Raw genomic sequence first — 19,595 nt, forward strand, 5'->3', positions numbered from 1 at the left:
ACCATTTCACCACCGAACTGGAACCATTTCAAAGAAAGGTACTGATGTTTCCTCTCCTGCCTTCCACCCCCGGGAATTAAGTGCAGCTCCCCCAAACCCTCACTGTCTCCCCAGCTCACCTCACTAACTCTAGTCAGAGTTCCTTGGGATCCTTGCAAATGTAGGGATTTTCACTATAACTATTGTAATCACTCACAGAAAAATACTGTATCATCACAAACTTGATGACATGTGGGAAGTCATCTATGTCACCTAACTGGTTTCGTCAATGTTTTCATATTTAATTTTGTGGGCTTTTGAAGACTGCTCTATTTTGGTCTGAATCATTAGGCTTCAATCAAAGGACACCAACATAAAACATGTGGCATTGCATCCCACATTGGATAATGATGCTAAAAATCCCCTCTCTGTGAAGTCCTATGCTTCATTACATCAGAAGCAAAGCAATCTGATGCAGTCACTGCCTCTTTCTCACATGAGCCTTTTCATCTCTTCCAGGCCCTGAGAATGTTTGGTGTTTTGCCCCCAAGATTACACTAAAGAAGGAGAGAAAATTTTCTAGTATTTAAAGTTTTGACAGTGCTAGTTGTTTTTGTAATTCTTTTCTTCCGCATGGCCTTTATGAATTTGCGCTTTGCACTATTCTCATTATTCAACTTGCTCTCCTTTAAGCTGCATGAGAGATTTCACTGAGGAACTCGAGCACTTATTTCAAATTTCTTTCTATTCAAAGCTTTTAAGATCACGTTTAACTTCAGGCATGCATTTAAGTTCCACGAAACTCAGTGGCTCTTAAGAACACACATACTTTGTTGAATACAAAAGGATTTGAAGGCATGTTTAATTATGCTGATTAAACTGGAGCTGGAAAAAACATATTACGTTACTTTAATCTGCAGTCCTACAAGTGCATTTGTAATTAGAGTGTACATTTTCCATGAGAGGCATAGAAAAAGCCGCAGAACCCCTTAACATTCGCTATCATAGTATCTTTTAAACTCTCATGGTGTATGAAGTACCCTTGTAATAGAAATCTAGAAATGTCTTTTAGAATGAAAAAAAAAGGTATTTTGCAGAGTACAGAACGTTAGGGCAAGCAGTAGCATACACTTAGTAAAGACACCATGAGTCAGAGTGCAAACAATTCATTTTCATTATCATTTAAGTGCTGGCAATGGCTATAGTCAAGAGTCACAGTGATACCATGTTAAAAGTGCTTCCTTAGTCACTTACAACCTAATGCAGATTTACGTTTTCTTTCTAGGACTACATTATGCTGAAAACCTGGCATTTCCATAAAGCTTGGGAAAATTATTTCCAGCCTTTTTGAGAATAAGGACAGAGAAAGATGGGAGCTGGCAGCAGAAGAAAAATGCACACACCAAACAGACCGAGGGCCTAAGTTTTGTCTACTTAATAGGTTCTTACCAACCCCTGGAATGTCATAGTTCCAAATTAACAGTTTATTCTTACAGTATCACTCTGAGAAAAAGACAAACAGCTTCTCTGTCTTTTCAGTCAATGGATGACTAAAGCACTGATGTTCAGACAGAAAATCCACAGATGAAGTTGCAGCTAGATTGGCTGAGTCCCAGATCTACGCTCTGTGAACGAGGCCAACCTTCTCCTCCTTAGACACATGGCTAGTATTAGGCACTAAGATAATCTTACAGCAATAAATAACCTTTCCAGTGTCCCAAGAAAAAGTTACTGCTTATGAGGTGGCTATAGAGGAAAAGATAGACAACTAGCATCTAGGATGCAGAACTTGCAGGGGTCATGGAACTAGCAGGAGAAAGGTAGCCAGGATGGGGTGCAGGCAGAAGGATACCATGGGCACAAGGTTCATGCTCCTCTGGTTAGAAGAACTAAAAGCTAACGTATCATTTCCTCCAGGGAGGGGCGGGCCAGAAGAGTATCCCCGGAGTCACGGAGACAGCTGTCATCAAGCTGACTTACCCGTTCTCACACCTGTACTGGACTAAACCAAATACACTGCCGACAGCACCAGGCCTGCAGCAAGGTATGCGTACCTGTCACAATCAAGCATTCAGTTGTGGTAACACACACATCTTTGTACAAAACCACCGCAGCACCAATCTGGGCGGGCTGGCTAGAGCATCTGCAATACTTTTATGCTGTATGATGGTCCAGGAAATCTGCTGTCAGATCACTAACAAACCTTAGTTTAATCACCCCATGGGCAAAGCGATGCCACACACAGAAGTGTTGCTGTTATGCCGTTTCATGTATTGCATTTTCCTTAAAAAACAAAACAAACAAAAAACTCACACCCACACACCTAGCCTCAGGAACAATAATTCCTAGTTGGAATGCTGGCCTCTGGATTATGCACATCTTGGCTCTCCGCAGCTGTTTGAACAAACATTTGAAAAAGAAATGTTGCAACTATGAAGAATTTCTGTCATGCTTTTGTGAAGTGTGTGTAATACTTATAATCTTCCTTCCCTTTTTAGACAATTTCAAAGACTGACTTCTTTCCAAAGATATTCATTGGTCAAAGGGGGACAAGCACCTAGAAGACCTGGCATATGTACATGCATGTGAGTGAATGAAACGTGCATCGACATTTGAGCTAGGTAAAATGAGTATCAAGAATTTGTACGGGTCCATCTGGGCTGCACAACTGATACTCTAACACATACGCACACTCCACAAGAAAATCACCTGCTCTTTTCATAAATCCTCACAAGAAACTGGAACGTTACTAACAGGTGAACTTTTGAAACCCAATGAGAAAAGATTTTTAAATGAAAGTTACCTCAAAACAAAACACACAAACACACAAAGAAAGAAAACTCACAAAACCACAGGAGATAATAGGGAGGGAGACGGTCTCAGCCACCAGTTTTCTGATGAAACTTTGGGGTTTTGGGAGGTCTGCTCAAGGTGAGACAAAACAAACCATGACCTGCCTGGATACAGACAAATTTTCAAAGGTAGGCTGTGGTAAAAAATGAAGCACATGGCTTGATTTGATTTGATTTAGACTTTTTTCTTAAGACTACATGCTCTTGGGCTTTGAACTAAGGTATAATGTTGTATTATGAATTCAGAGCATCCATACCATTTCTAAAACTTTAATCTGCAGATCAAAAGACTGGAAACAGAAATGTGTCATAGAGGTGAGACAATTCTTGGACTGATAAGAGAACTATCAAGACTAACCTGTGAATTACTTCAAAGCAGGTAAGATGCTGCTTTTGGAAAAGGAGAGGGGCGCATTAAGTCTGTTTGGAGCCCCCCAAAGACTCCAGAAAGCTATAAAAGTTACCATACTATGTTTCTTCTCTCTGAGGAATGCACCCTGAGACATAAAGTACATAAGAGAACAAAATTTCTAGTAACCTTTTTTACGACACTAATTACAACAATTGAAAGGTATACGAGGAAGGAAAGAAAACATTATTTGATTTAATTTTAGCATAAGTAGATTTAGCACGTTTTCTTTTTCACTTCTTTACCAAAGTCTTTCATGACTATTGTTAACATATCATCTCTTTTGGCTGTTGTAAATACAGATTTTTACCAGCACACATTATAAATAACGTGAAGGTAAGTGTACAAAGTGACGATAACTGAATAACATCCAAGCAACCCTTGCCCAGGGTGTGGAGAATCCCACACTCCTCTAGTACCACGGTTTTCAGAAGTGCATGACTTCCCAGCAAAGTAGTCAAGAGTCCACCTGAATCAGAGGATTAACCAGATTTGGCAACACTTTTTTTGCCCTCACGCTCTTTTACTGCATAGAGTCAGCATAGCCTTTTTCCTAGTATCTCTCCGGCTTCCTGCTATAAATGAAAAGATATTGTATATATGCATCCTGGGATGTGGAGGGGAAAAAAAAATCCACCCCTTTTAAAAAAAAAAGTCAGAAGTTTACTGTATATAGTTCACAAAAAAGAATAAAAGAGGGAAATCGAATAGAAGAGGCAGAGTTCTGAAATTAGCAGTCTAAAAAGAAGACGGTCAAAATTAGCCTGATTTTATAAAATAGCGTTTTGCAGCAAACTCCATCATAGCATTTCATTTCCTGTGGAAACTTTCAGATAGCCTAAAGGCATTCTTCGGCCAGCTGTACAATATATCAGCTAAATGTCCTCTGAGTGAATAGATTCCCACAGCAGAGGCACCTGCAGGATATGTAACAACACACTTCTATTTCACGTATTTGTTCGAGGCAACCATGCAGTTCCACTGGCTCATCATTTACATTCACAATGGACAGCTGGCATCATCTAAATGAAACATTAAACTTGCTTGTGCTGTCATTAAATAAATAAATAAATAAATAAATTTTAAAGCCACCAAAACACAAGAACAACAAAACCACCAAAACGGAAAGGAATGTCTTCAAAAGTTCTTCCAGATTCTGAAATGTTTAATTGCACTTTCAACTGCCAACCAATCAAAATATGCTGCTTTTCATGTGTGATGAGCACTAAGGAAACAAACAAAAAAAACCTTTGCAATCCCCCAGAATACTGATACATCAGCTTGCCGAATCAGGGAATTTGGAAAAGGAACTACAATTATCACAAGTGTCTGCTTCAGTAACAGACCACGATCCAACAGAAAAGTTAGCCATATTTTGCACTTTACTAAGGGAATGGAGAGAACAAAACAGAAAGCCTTGTAGCTAGGCCTTCTAACAACATGCATCTGTGGAGTTTTGCAGGGGAAAATCCTATCCTCTCTTATGTTCACAGAATCACAGAATCTTAGTGGTTGGAAGGGACCTCTGAGATCATCGAGTCCAACCACATAAAAAAAAAAAAAAACAAAAACAAAAACAAAAAAAACAACCAAAAAACAAAAAAAAGCACCCACCTACTAAACTCCACACCCACAACCCCACACACAACACCCCACCACAAACCAATAATCTTGGGCACTAGAGCATGCCCTGAAGAGCCATGTCTGCACGTTTCTTAAATACCTCCAGGGATGGTGAGTCCACCACCTCCCTGGGCAGGCTGTTCCAGTGCCTGACCACTCTTTCAGTAAAGTAATGTTAGCAGAAACATTTTCATAAAGCTCAAGAAATAGCCACAATCAGGTAGGACTACCACAATACCTAAACACCATTCCCTATCTCAGGTTTCCCACAGTTCTTGCAAATCGGATTTGGAGTGCTTTGTGGTACACCTCCTCCACATTGCACTTCCCAGTTTCTCTCTCCAGTCCCCTCAGTGCTTACAGCCAGCTGGCCCCACTCCCTGCCTGCCAAGAGGAACTCTCAACCAGCAAGCTCCTGATCAACCCCTTTCAGTGGTCAACAGTGCTCAGCTACCAACCGTCCAGAGCAGACAATATCTTCTGGGCAGGTCTTTGGAGAGAAGGCCCCTTGGCTTAATCAACTTTTTTGTTAAGCCTGAATTTACTACCCTGAACGTTCAGTTTGAACTGGAGATAAAAAGATGTCTGGGAAGTCTGCCTTCACCATCGTAGAGATTTTGTAAGTCTGAGGCAGACATGTTATGAAATTATTAGCACATATACATGACAAACTAATAATTTGGAGAATTACATACAAATGGCATGTGAGAAGTCCTACTACTTCCAGTGTCATCACTTCCAGGGTTCACTTTACAATAAGAAAATTTGCAGCAAGAGGGATCTCAGTCAGCAGTTCTGACTTACCTTGAATCATTCTTTTCTGCAAGACAACTGCTGCCTGATAAATTTCAGCTCTAAACCTTCTGGAGTGATTTTGATGTTGTAGAATAGCTCCCAACTGGGAATCATCAAAGACTTCTTTAGGAGGTCTCCAAAGACAAGTCTTCATTTCTGTAGTAAATTAGGTCTCCTGCACTTAAGACACTCCCTTTGTATCTTACATACTCTTTTGTGTGTTCAAAACCACTCTTCTGAATGTTCAAAAAATAAGAACAGCCAAATTTTGAACAATAAAATATGCAACTTGAGTAACTTTCGCATTAAAGAGAGGTTCAAATAAGGGTAATTTACAAATTGCAGTGCAAACATTCGTTTATCTGTCATGCCCACACATAATTTTGACGCTCAATTTTGAAAGAGCTACCGTGAGAGAATACTTTCGTTTGCCACTCCACTAAATTCTTCTTTGGCTTTGTGCCAATAAAAGGAATAAAACTTTTCTCCAAGATACTGTGACGGATGAAAGCCATACGAATGTAAAGCATTGTACAAGCTTAACTGATTACACAAGCAATGCAGCTTTCATACAGCGGAGATATTATCATTCTCTTTGATGGAGCAGAGCAGTGAAATAACAAGAGATTTAAAAGACTTGCCTGAAGTTATGCATTCATTTTGAGAAATGAGGAGAAAAATGAACTTTGAACCCATGAATCCCATAACTGCTTTTACAAGTTTATCTATCTTTCACATAACTGTGATGTTATTTCGTGTGTTTTGGATATTGATCCTCAAAGAAATGAACTCAAGCTTCTTAGTGCTGGAGTGGATCATGAGCAATGGGGAACTTATCCAGTGGTTTTATTGCTTTGAAGTTGCTGTTGTTAAGAGTGACTCTCTATGAATTTTGTCTCTGCTCAGCATTATAGATTACACCTATTTCAAAAACTCATCACAGTACATGACCTCCCTCAGAACTATTTCTTAGTTATTCATTTAGACATTTGATATTCTCACTGTATGACTAGTGGCCCAAATCATGGAATGACTTAACTGGATGAGTGTGTGAGAGAAAGCATCCTTAAATAGGCGGCCTGACAAAATGCACAATCACATCCAAGTGAACACAGGACACAGTCAAACTAGTTCTTGTCCAGGTGTTTCCAGTGCTTTTACGTTTCTTATCTTTTTTTCTACAACACTTTAAATGCAAAAGTGAATAAAAGAGGAAAGTGAATCTACAATTTTATTCAGCGTAATATTTGTGAATGTTTTTAGCTGTGTTTCCTTTGCTTTGCTCATTATTACTTGATAGCTCTTCACCAGGCCACTTTTGGAGATCTGAGCTTGACTTGAATCTAGACCTTGGAGCTAAACACTCTTTTGTTCTCCAGTACTCATCCCCTTGAACCTCATATTTACCCCTCTGACCTTAACCACATCAAAAACAATGGGGGAAGGGGACGAGGGAAACAGGACTGAGCCTAGCATTTAAGAATAACTGCTGAAGGCAAGCTTAGTGATGCGATGCTCTCAGGAAAAGAAAGGAAACTTCACCAATTTTTTTGAACTTCTGACAAGGCTTAAGTACCTTTGGAATTACTGAGAAGCACACACTGGAAATATTTAACAGCCTAGTGATAGTTACACTTCTTTCCTCTGAATTTTCAATGGAGTATGGAATCCAAATCCAATTTTTGTCCTGAGTAAAAACCTTTTCAGCATTATTCAGTGTGTTGAGATCAGTGGAAATCTTTGTGCCATCTTTCTTTCATCTCTTACGACTACATTTATCAGTGGGTAAAAAGACTTGTGGTTGCATGGAGCCAGCAATTCTCAGTTAATGCAAATGTTATTTCTTGATATTGTGAAGAACTGCTAATTGTTATTATCTTTCCCCTTGGTAGTATTACCAAAAGGTTTAAACTGTTTTAAACTTCTGGACTAGCGAATCTCTTTTAAAAGACACTTATTTAATCCTGGAAACATCAGGGAATACTACCAGTGATAAAGTCCTGCTGTTAAAATAAATATTATATTCCAGTTTGCATCTGTATTTATTTTTAATTCAATCTGCTAAGGACTTGTTCAACAGTGGGAGTCTGTTTATCTGCACAATGCACACTCTTGTTTAAACATCATCACTTGTTAAGTGTTATGTCTGCATATAAACAGACAAAAGAATAAACTGGACGGAAACTGCAGGGATCTAACAGGGGAACACTCTTGACAGAACAGACTACAGGTTACGGGTTTTTAACACATCATTTTATGAATTGCCAAGTGATGACAATGGTCAGAATTTTAATAAGATTTATAGCAGGGTCTGCGGCACTCTGCTTTTAATAAATATGGTGTAACTGTTTGCAAAAATAGTACAGAAACCTAGACAGGTTAATCCTCAGAATAATTCAGTTAGGCCAGAAGAGAGAGAGAACTGGAGCTCCTGTCCAGTAAGACAGGAACCACTGCAAATAAAGAACACATTTTGGCAGGAATTCCTAAACCCATGTCAGCCCTTTCTCAGTCATCACATTTTGGGGATGGGGTTTCCTAGCATGTTAGCATGTTTACTATTGACATGTTTCTATTGACGTGTTGAAGTTGTTTGACTCAGCCAACATTTCACCCATATTCCACAACACCCTTTTGAATTTCTCTGGAGGCCACTTACACCTGGATGCAGGCACGGCACCACCATTACCTTTCATTCCTGTGATACTGATTCATTCCACTGGCACCTTTAACTGGACAATTGTGATGAATTCCAGTAAGATGTAATTCCTCATTTCATACAAATTGCGCAGCTGAAATTATGGTTTAAGATTAAAGATCTGATCTTAAGCTCAAAGGAAGAAATGTAATTGATGATAGTTCTTCTGCAGCTGGAAAACAGACATTTTAATGCATATATAGGCATCACTTTTCATCAAGTATTCTACTAAATTTATTGCTGTGTTGTTTATGCAGTCCAGCAAACTAAAAACCATAGGACTGAATACTCCGTTAGGCTTTGCTGAGCATATGGTAAATACTGATTGTCCATTTTCATGCATGACTTTTTCATCACCACTAATACCAAACCCAAGTCTGAAATGAGCAATAGTGAAATTTTCTTTTGAATTAGCTAATGCTATTTCAAATTTTACATCGAATACAGATTTTTTTTTTCTTTTTATGGGTAGCTTTTTTGTTTATATTGCAATAAGTATGAAAACAAGTCTTCTGTTTGTCAATAGGATATTTTTACTGTCCCAGGGAAAAATATACATAATCTTCTAACCTTGTTCTGAGCAAGAACTATGTAGTCCAGTTTTGTATGATATAGTAAATATACCTTGAAAGAAACACCTGAATGAATTCATATAAATGGCCAACCTCACCATGAACTGTAACGCAACAGGGTTATGATCTTCAAATCTTGTACTTCCCTTCCTTCAAGCACTGCTAGCCTGAGCTCCTTGTCATGTCCGAAGTGATAGATAGAGCTGGAAAACAAGATCAGAGTAATTTCTGTATCAGCTATCCCATTTAACATAGAAAGACACTCTCTTAAATGACAAAGAAATGTGTATAAAATTTATGTCCCTCAGATACTAGTTCAGTCAGCGACTTCTAGTAAACTCTTTCTGTCTATATGGGAGGACATTTACTGTTTTAAGCTATTCTTAGAGGAGGCTCGAGTCTGCTAAACAGCAGACTTTTTGCTTTCTGCCTTAAAAAAAAAAACAACCACACTTCATTGAAAATCATCACTATTTCTTTTTTCACCAGTTCTCCCAATGGATTTACTAATAAGTGGATTTATTTCTGTGTAGAAATCCTGTTAACAATTACATCATGTTAAGCGTGTAAGTGCCTATTAAAAACAACTGCCACCATCCTGCAGTCATTGGCCCATCCGTTACAGTTTTCAGCTGTGTGAATACAGCATTACAGAACATTACTGTAGAGCAGAACATTTCTGTGTAAGGGAGCAGATGGGAGCTCAGTGCCGTGTATTTTCTGTTCTCAAGTGGATTTTTAAAATCGATCTGCTCGCTCTGGGGGAAATCCACAAATGACCTGTATAAATGCAAAGCCTGCACCCAACAAGACTCTGTGCCAAGAACAGAGGCTGGAGGGGCTGATCTTCCCTCCTCAACTTTCAGGCTACCTGCAGATGAGATATAGATCCTTTCAGCTGTCTGACGTGAAGGTTGGAGGCTTGGCGGGGGCTCTCCAGACCTCTTGTGTGAGCACTCCTCACCACCTAATGAGCCGAACCTTACGTGCTGCTACTCTTTCCTCTCCTGTATAGGGTGGACTAGCTTTGGTTGTCAGGGGAGAGAAACGATGAAGACCTGCTAGTTGCTACACTCCCAGACTGCCTTAAGTATTTTCACCATTTTCCTTTTCTTCCCTCAGAAGCAGATCTGATCCTAATCCCTTCCAATGCTGATCTCTAGAACAAAGAGCAGGGAAAGATCTAGCAAAGCCTCCATCTCACCTAGTGACCACTTTCTCCCTAACTTTAGCAACATATGAACCAGTGATGCTGAGGTGAAAAACTTGTCATTCTTCTTGATTCATCCCATATTCCTAGCTTCTTTGCCAGTTTTATTAATGGAATAAACTTTTTATTTAGATGAATTTGAAGAGATGTTTGCTTTACTGTTTGTTCTGCCTTGATTAGCATTTGAGAGACATTTGATGATACATTGTTACTATATCCATCACAGAAAATCCAAAATCTGGCATTTTCTAGATCATCAATCAGATGGGAATTAACTTTGGAGTGAGAGACAATGTGTATCTAATGTTAATATGATATGGCTGTATATACAAGGTCCCCTTCTGGCACAGATCCTCATACCTCTCTTGATGCCAGTGAAGTGGCCTGAACTTAACCTTGCCTTTACCAGATATCTGGTCAAGGAGGCAAGAGCCGACATTCTTTCCAGACTGCCGTTTCAAGTATGAAATGAGGCCAGCCCCTCACACCTTCCTGTCACTCTGCTTCACGTGTGCAACAGGACACCACCATCCCTCTGCCTTCCACAGCTCCCTGTGTGCGGAGACAGACGGCCTGCTCACCTGTGGTCAAATAATCACCCTGCCCCAGGGACACAAAGGACTGAACCCTGCAGCTAGAAGCCCCAGTTCCCAAAGAAGGGCCCAGCTGTACATAAGGGCTCTGCCAGGGGGCAGGTTTGCGGACCTTGCACAGCCAGCGAATCCACACCAAACAGAGCGTGGGTAGCTCTTACCCTTTTGCAGAATGTGGCTGTGAACATTTCGAGTTTTGCTGCTGTCTGCAACACGCTTGAACAGCATCCCAAGATGGCAGTGAAACTCATCCGTTTTGTGTTTCATTCTCTGCTTTAAGAATTGCCAGTGGACTTCACACCTGCTTTTTCTCTGTAAATATTTTACTTCAAGGAAAGCCAAGTTGCTTTTTGTGTCTATAATCGTTGTTCTAGTATCACATTGAGCAAAACCACATGGATACAGAAATACATTAGATGATCACAGCAATATAAATACGATTGATTCAGAAAAGCTATGCAAGAAATACTAGTGCAATGCTTTGCTGGATGATGCAAGTGTGCTCTATCAGTTGTATCTTTTCTGCTTTTAAAAAACTCTAGAGATAAAAATAAGCCAGTGCAAACACATAAAGCATTAAAGCAGTTACCATAGCAGAGAACAATGGAAAAGCAAAAAAGCAATTATCAGGTTGCTTGTTTTGGCACATGTTTGAGAAATGTCTAATGCCACCACATCTCAGAAGTACAAGTAACAAAACCCTACACCAAATGAAAATACCAGAAATATCTAGTACCAGTTCCAATAACTGCTGCTGCTGTGCAAACATGTATATACAGAAGTACACAAATTATTTAAGCAACATTACCTTTGAGTTTAAAATGTTTGCATTTCTCACTGCAGGCACACCACAGGAACACTATAATAAAATATTCCACACCTACCAATTCCTTCTTACCAGTTGGGCAGCTTCTTGGACCCATGTTATGTAGGCAGCTTTCATTTTGATGGTGTTACTAATTTCGCTTTATGATTGTATGTTTCTGCTTATGACATGAGTAGCAAAAAGTCTAACGCCATAAACAGTAGCTCCTCTAGACTGGACAAACATAGTACTTCCCTCTTCTACAGGTCAAAATTTTGTTTATTTTAATTATTAACATGTATGCTGGTGATAGTTTAAGATATCATTTTAGTCCTGAAGTTGCATCTACAGATGAAAACTATTAAATTGGTACTAAAAATTCATGAAACATCAGCTACAGAATTAACTACAGTAAATGCAGAAGCCAATGGCACTTTAAAATTACTTTCATGAACTACCTGTATGAGTCTTGTGAATACTTTTTTTTACATGCAGATTCTCTAAATCTGTTATGCTACATACTCGAACTCAGCCAAAGCACTTTGGCAAACTAAAAGAGAATTCGTAGGAATTGGATTCCAAGCATCCAAAGTCACTGGGCTCACTTGGCAGGGAAGCTTTATTTCCCTACCTCTTTTCCACACTCGCTAGGTAGTCCCCAGAGGAAATCAGAGCCAGCCAAGAAAGGGCAAGCACTAAAACATTACAGTTACAAATTACTTCTCCAATTCTACCTCTTCTGCTTTCTGTAAACTACAGAGGAATGGGACACAGGCTGGCTAGTAGGAGGAGTCAAAAATCAGGACTGACATGAAAGAGATGGAGAATGATAGGAAGTCCAAATATGTAAGAACAGAACCAAGAAATGATTGAAGAAGAATCAAGAAATTATTAAGAACATGGAGATTTATATTTATCTCGTTTAGTATAGATCAATCATTCTGAAGAAAAAGCACCAGGAAAAAACTCCAAACATCAGTGATCAACTTCAAAATTGACAACACGTGAAAGCACACAGAATTACCAAGTTTGTATAAATTCTTGTTAGAAACACATCCATCAAGAAGCCTAACTGGACCACTGTCTGGTAATCACTGTATTTATAGATATGATAGGGAATTCTTCAAGCTTATCAATTACCTCAATTATCATTGAGGGGAAAAGGAAATCTAGCAAATGAAATGCCAGCATAAAAGAACGTCACGGTCCTTTCATTACTCCTTTTCCTGAGCTATATACAGGAAACAGGCACACCATCTCTTCTACGTATACATGGGGGGAAAAATGGAAAAGGAGCCTCTGACAGAAAGTGCTATCAAAAGATGGCAAGTACTGGTAGACATTTGTCTGGCAAACCTGTTCATTTGGGGATGGCCCTGTAGGCTTATGTGAATATTTGAATACATGGTAGTAAAAAATAATGCAACTGTTGAGGTTCCAGTCAGTAATATCTTTAAAGGACTTAAATATTACCAGGTTATACATCCACAATCTTCACTAGCTTGCCTACAATTGCCCAGGAACCACAATTTTTTCATGGATTGTTTCCAGAAGCATTTTTCCAAATGTTGCAGACTACATAGGTATCCATTCTTGTCATCTTAAAAGTTTTGGGTTTTCTCTGTCTTCATCCCAAGTAAACAATTTCAATAGAACAATCTAAATTTCTAATGGTTAATTCCTGACCTTTCTTTGACAAGAATAAAGGCAACGTGATGGAAAAAAAAACCCCTGACACCTACGTCCCCTAACAGCCACACTTACCTACAAAAAAATTCAGAAGACCTGAAGGATCAGGTATCTCCTTACAGGTATCTGCAGAACAACTCCCTTGTTTGCTCGTGTTCCAAGAACACATTGCTCCCAGTCCCAAGGAGACTCAGGGCCATCAAACAGGGCTAAAAGGAGAAAAAAACAAATTAGGCAGTATTGCATAAAACAATGAATGGAATTTCAAACTTTTGTGTCTATCAACCCTATATCTCTTTCCATAGCCTTAAGAAATGCTTTTTGATAGCACTAGAAGGTATACATTTTATTGAAATAGCTTGCTTGGTTCCTAAACAGAAAGGACTCTGAGAATGCAAAATTAGACTTTGCTTGATCTGAAACAGTCAAAGCCCTCTATGGCAACATGGCAATGAAGCCATTTCTCACAAGCAGAACATTTAGCATCAGACAAAAGCTGCTATGCCTGGGAAAAAAAAAAAAAAAAGTGGTAAAATCAAGTCAGTGATAATGTCTTTCAAGTTAAAGGAAAAAAAAAAACCCAAACCAAACTAAAATATTTTGGAAGAGTTACTGCTATATATAATTAGAAATGGATGTTGGATACAGCCTTAGGCCTTGCACTCACACACTAACCTCCTTTCCTCCTCAATTTGTTTAAGTAGGAAATAAGAATAAAGACTCTCCCTTCACAATAGCTTAGTCAAAAGGTTTACAAAGTGTTTGGAGATCTCAGGGGATAAGTCAGCACATAAAAGCATAACATTTTTATTGCAATGGACAGGTACATTTTATCACCTGCTGGATGAGTCAAAGTGCAGAGGATTAGAGAAAGTGCATCAAAAGAAAAGACTTCATGTCCATAAGCTGCAGTCTATGTAAATATATCAAGTTACAGTCTCCTCACGCCTCAGCTACTTAATAAGAGGCACGCAACCAAGCCACCACTCTGAGCTGAATGCCTTTAACTTATTAATTCCTCACAGACAAGATAAGGAGATAAAAAACCTCTGAAGCATGTAAATTCCTTTGTTTTAAAGTGTAAGCTGTTTTAAAGTGTAAGGTCTTTCAACCCTGTATAGTCATGACAGACATTTGAAGCACTCTACCAACACTTGGATGTCAGACAGCCATCTCCTAATTTTCTTGTTTTACTTCAATTCAATGTATCTTGAGCTAAGGAACAGCTGCCCTCCGAGAGTCAGCTAAACAACTCAGCAGTGAAGAAAGGGGAGAAAACTCCTTCAGCAAGATTCCACACCAGTAATGGGAGAAACTGGAAAGGGCAGTGGGCAGCCTTGTGAATCAGCTGTGAAGAACAGGACAGGGATTTAGAATAATGAGACTGTTGAAACATTCTCCAGAAATGAGCATGCAAAGGCACCCAGCCTTCAGAATTGACTAGGAGGGCAAGGATTCTGTGATCCCGTTAACAGCAACCTGTTTCCCCAGGTACCCTGGAGCCCTCTCCAAGGCAGGAGAAACTGTTCCTTCCCCCCACCGCATACACACAACACCTTCAGAGAAACTCCAAAAGTTTAGGGCTTTCTTCACTCTTTCTCAACAAAATTTGTTAATTACAAAAGCTATTGAAAGAAATCCATACTCAAGTTGCACGTGGGTTCTGGGGACTTATAAGGCAGAACTCCAGAAACGATAGAAGATTTGTTTCCCTGAGTAATTTTACCTGGATACTTCTCTGGGCTTTACCTAAAGCAGCATCTAACCCTCTCATAGATTGTAAGTACAGGAGTAGGAATTCATCCAGAAAAAGGAATTTGTTGCTGACAGACAAAAAAAAAGGTGTAATAGGCAGAATACTTTCCTCATCTGCACTGGTATTACACAACTCAAGTAACAAGTTCAGTGAAACAGCTTCTGATTTATAGCAGCTAGGAACACAACCGGGAAAACATATTTACAGGATGCCCCACAGACCACTAAGTGCAGCTAACAGAGCAGCTTGGCTGTAAAGAAGCAAAGCAGAGATAAATCATACTCATGCTCTAGATCTCAATAGAAAAACACCCTGCTCCGCTCCATGACTTCTCCCCATCAGGTGTAGGTGTTGATGAACTCCACTGATACTCACCAACTCCAGTGTGCTGCTCCACATAAAGGCAATGCCAGTTCTTTAAGGGTTGTTACATTATTTTTTATTTTTTTTTCAGATTAGCTCCTTACCTCTCCCTATTTTCCAGCAGCAGTAACCTTAGCAGTTCACCACTACTGCTAAGATGAAGTGGTTGTTGAGCAGAGAGGCTGAAGAAGAAATAGGTGTACTGAAATGCATGCAATTCTGGTCAATCAATGCTACCAAAATAGAATATTGAGTTGTTACTAGAGAGTCTTGCTTCAGAATGGCAGATCAAGTGATGATTACAATTTTTAGGTTCATTCTTTGGATAATAAGACCATTTCAATTTGTGCCAGAAGTGAGTATATAAAGGCACTGACTTGCCAGAACTAACTTAAAATGGAGGGGAAGGGAAACCTGACTGAAACCACCTCACTATAAACAGCCATTACAGTCCCCAGGAAGGAAGGAAAAGGGCTAGAAAGGGAAAACAATACATGCTTCCAGGCACGCCATAAACTATTGAAACATAATAGCATTTCTCTGATACCACTGCATGCTGGAAGGATTTTGTATTTCTATCATTCAATCAAGTAGGAATCAAACATTCACCTCATTTTGATTGAAAACAGAGTTCAGTACTCTAATGGACAAAATTTTAATATATAAGAATGCAGTAAAAACACAGATGAATGCAGAGAAGGAAGCAGCTGCTTGACAAGATAACTAAGGGGTGCCAAAACATAGACAAAGGCCATGGACAGAGTAACTGAGGCACATAGTGAGTAAGCTCTTCAGTAGATTTATGTCAGCATAGTTTCACTAGCCTTACCTTCCAGCTACACAGTCCCATCCGCCAGCTGATCATCAGTTTCTTGTAATTGTGAGAGGCAGAGGTTACTGATTCAGCTGTTACATTCTCAGAATAGACGTCTTTCTTTCCAATAAGTGGGGGGTATGTGAACACTTAAAAATAGGTAGAAGAATGACATACCATTACATATGGCCTTTCTTCAAGCAGCATTTCCCCCTGTAGAAGAAACATCAGAATCTTTTGTGTTACAGGATCTCAAAAAAAAGCCAGGGCTCTTAAACAGCAAAGTTGCTTTTGGAAAGCTAGTCTTCTACATCTTGTAAGTCTCATTTAAAAAAAAAAAAAAAGAAAATTAAAAAACAGCTAGCATCTTATTGTAGGGAAAGCTGCTTCCTTCTCTGCTCTACAGAGAGTTCTGGGCAGTCTAGATGGATGGGCCGATGCCAATGGTATGAGATTCCACAAGGTCAAATGCCAGGTCCGGCACTTGGGTCACAACAACCCCATGTGGCGTTACAAGCTTGGGGAAGAGTGGCTGGAGAGCTGCCTGGCAGAAAGGGAACTGGGAGTGTTGGTTGACAGCCATCTGAATATGAGCCAGCAGTGTGCCCAGGTGGCCAAGAAGGCCAACAGCATCCTGGCCTGTATCAGGAATTGTCTGGCCATCAGGACCAGGGAATTGATTGTCCCCCTGTGCTCAGCATTGGTGAGGCTGCACCTTGTGTATTGTGTTCAGTTTTGGGCCCCTCGCCACAAAAAAAAACCAACTGAGGTGCTGGAGCGGGTCCAGAGAACGGCAACAAACCTGGTTGAGGGGTCTGGGGAACAAGTCTTATGAGGAATAGCTGAGGGGAGACCTTATCAGTCTCTACAACCACCTGGAAGAAGGTTGTAGAGAGGTGGGAGTCGGTCTCTTCTCCCAGATAATAAGTGATAGGACAAAAGGAAATGGCCTCAAGTTGCACAAGGGGAGGTTTACACTGAATATTAGGAAAAACTTCTTCACTGAAAGGGTTGTCAAGCGTTGGAACAGGCTGCCCAGGGAAGTGGTGGAATCGCCATCCCTGGAAGTATTTAAAAGATGGGTAGAGGTGGTGCTTAGGGACATGGTTTAGTGGTGGTTTTGGCAGTGTTGGGTTGATGGCTGGACTCAGTGATCTTAAAGGTCCCTTCCAACCTAGATGATTCTATGATTCTATGAAACTATGTATATATAACATATAGAAATTCAAGAGTGTAGGCAGGGTAAGCAGCGAACAATGCTGGAAAGCTTTCTGAAATCAGACAGAGCAGATTTTGCAACAGAGGAGAAATTCACAAAAAGGAAACCAGAAATCCTATCAGAGCCTCAGCATTATTCTCCCTACCAAATATTCGCTGACATGGGTAATGAAAGCCACACAGCTTGCTTAGTCTGCTGAGTAAGAGTCCAAGAGGTCAAGGAGCACCCCAAAAGAGACTGAGGCAATACTCTCCAACTCCCAAAATATGATCGGTGATCTCACTAGTTGTTACATCTGATAAGGCCCAAGTACTCAGTGCAAACACAGCATCTTTAAATCTCGTTTTGCTAGTACAGTATAAATGTCTCAGCCCTCTTCTTTGCTTGCGTCCTAAAGATGAACCTGACGAGGATAATTGACTCTCAGTCTTACTGATAGAGCTACTGAAAATAACTTCATCTAATGTAATCTCTTTATTACCTACTGTAAAACACTTTTCCTTCAGGTCACAGGCAGAAGGGTAAGCTGTTTGAATGTCTAAGATGGTCCTAAGAACACAAAACTCCAGCAAACATTATTAGAGCTTCATATATAATCAGCATTGTTCTCAGCTGTAAGGAAATCTGATTTACATCAGGCTACCACTGCAGCAAAGCCATGAAAGGTCCTGCAGAGATGCATAGCTCCAATAAACTCAGAAGCCATTTCAGAAATTAAACCGAGGGTCACATTCTGTTCCTGGTTATGTGGAGTAATACCCCTCCAATCAACGGAGTTATTCTTGATTTATATCATATGCTGTAGCACAATCTGGCTATCGGCCTCCAGAACCAGGCTCCATTCTCCAGAGAACTTTGAAATATTTCTAAGCTTTTTATTTTTAAACTTGCAGTAACAAACAACAGAATACAGGCTTAATGAGGGTGTTAAAAGCAGATTTTCCATGTGTGGTTCTCAAGAATGTCCAAAAGCATGCTGAAAATACAGAAACAAAAGCAAAATCTCCAGAAGTTTGAAGGGCCATAAACCATATAATTAGTCAACTTTGATCACTGAAGTTAGCAGGGGGGAAAAAAAAAAAAAAGACAAATAAAACCCACAAACCCCAAACCCACCTACTTTCTATATCCATTTATCGCCAACACAGACACTTTGGAGTGTCTATGAAGTGAATTCCTACACTCCGTTTTATAGTCTGAAGTAACAAAGTAAAAAAGGAGAGTTGCTTACAGAAATACCAAGATTCATCTCTTCTCTAACAGCAACACTCTGCTGGTTGCCTTCTGCCTATTTATTACAATAGCTGGCACCTTACAAATGCATTAGTTAGAATCAAGTAAATCACTAGGCATGGTTATTTAGGAAAAACAATCAAACACAGAGCAGAAAAACCTACCTAAGCTATACTTCCTTGTGGAGTATGCAAAACAAAAGAAGAAAACCAGAGTGCTGTCTGGAGAGCAGTGTCACAGAGGAGCTCTTATGCCGGGCATCCCAGCCTGACTTCTTGTTTTCCGGGAAAAGAGAGACAGGTCTGTGCTCTCCACCGATGCTGAGAACGTAAACAATCGCACAGGGTTTGCAGCAAAACAAGATGAAGGTTGCATTAAGATTGATTCAGGACATTTTGACTGTTAACTGATACGACCGCTTCTCCTTTCTTAGCCAAAGCCAAACCAAAACAGCCATTACAGGTTGCTCTGGTTACATCCATCCCCTCACTGGAAAGACAAACCTTCTTGTCTTCAGCCACCGTAATCTGCTAAATTCTACCCTGAGGGTTACCCATCTTTAGACATTCAGGGCTTATGATGGTAAATTCTCTCTTCTAATCGTAGGTAAAACAATCACAAAGTCAAACAAACAAGGCAACAAACACCAGCACCTCCTCTGAGGTCAGAGCTCATCCCATGCACAAGGGGAGAGAAAGCCCCACAGAAAGAGTCACTCATTTCATGTCGGCTTTTCTAGTGCGGTGCATACCTGCAGGTGATGTTGGACTGTATCTAATATTGATTCGTGCTGGATATTCTGACCTTAACCCATTACTCAGGCTCAAATGCATACATTCCTATCAGAGACTCAGCAGAGCAAGAGACCTTGATTTGCATGTAGGTTTTAAAGCACTGCTGTGTTGCGAATCTTGGTGCAATCAAAATGATTAATAATAAGCAAACATCAGGATTTCACTGCAGAACACTGTAAAGAAAAAGAATA

Source organism: Chroicocephalus ridibundus, chromosome 1 (assembly GCF_963924245.1).
Source record: "Chroicocephalus ridibundus chromosome 1, bChrRid1.1, whole genome shotgun sequence".
NCBI lineage: Eukaryota > Metazoa > Chordata > Aves > Charadriiformes > Laridae > Chroicocephalus > Chroicocephalus ridibundus.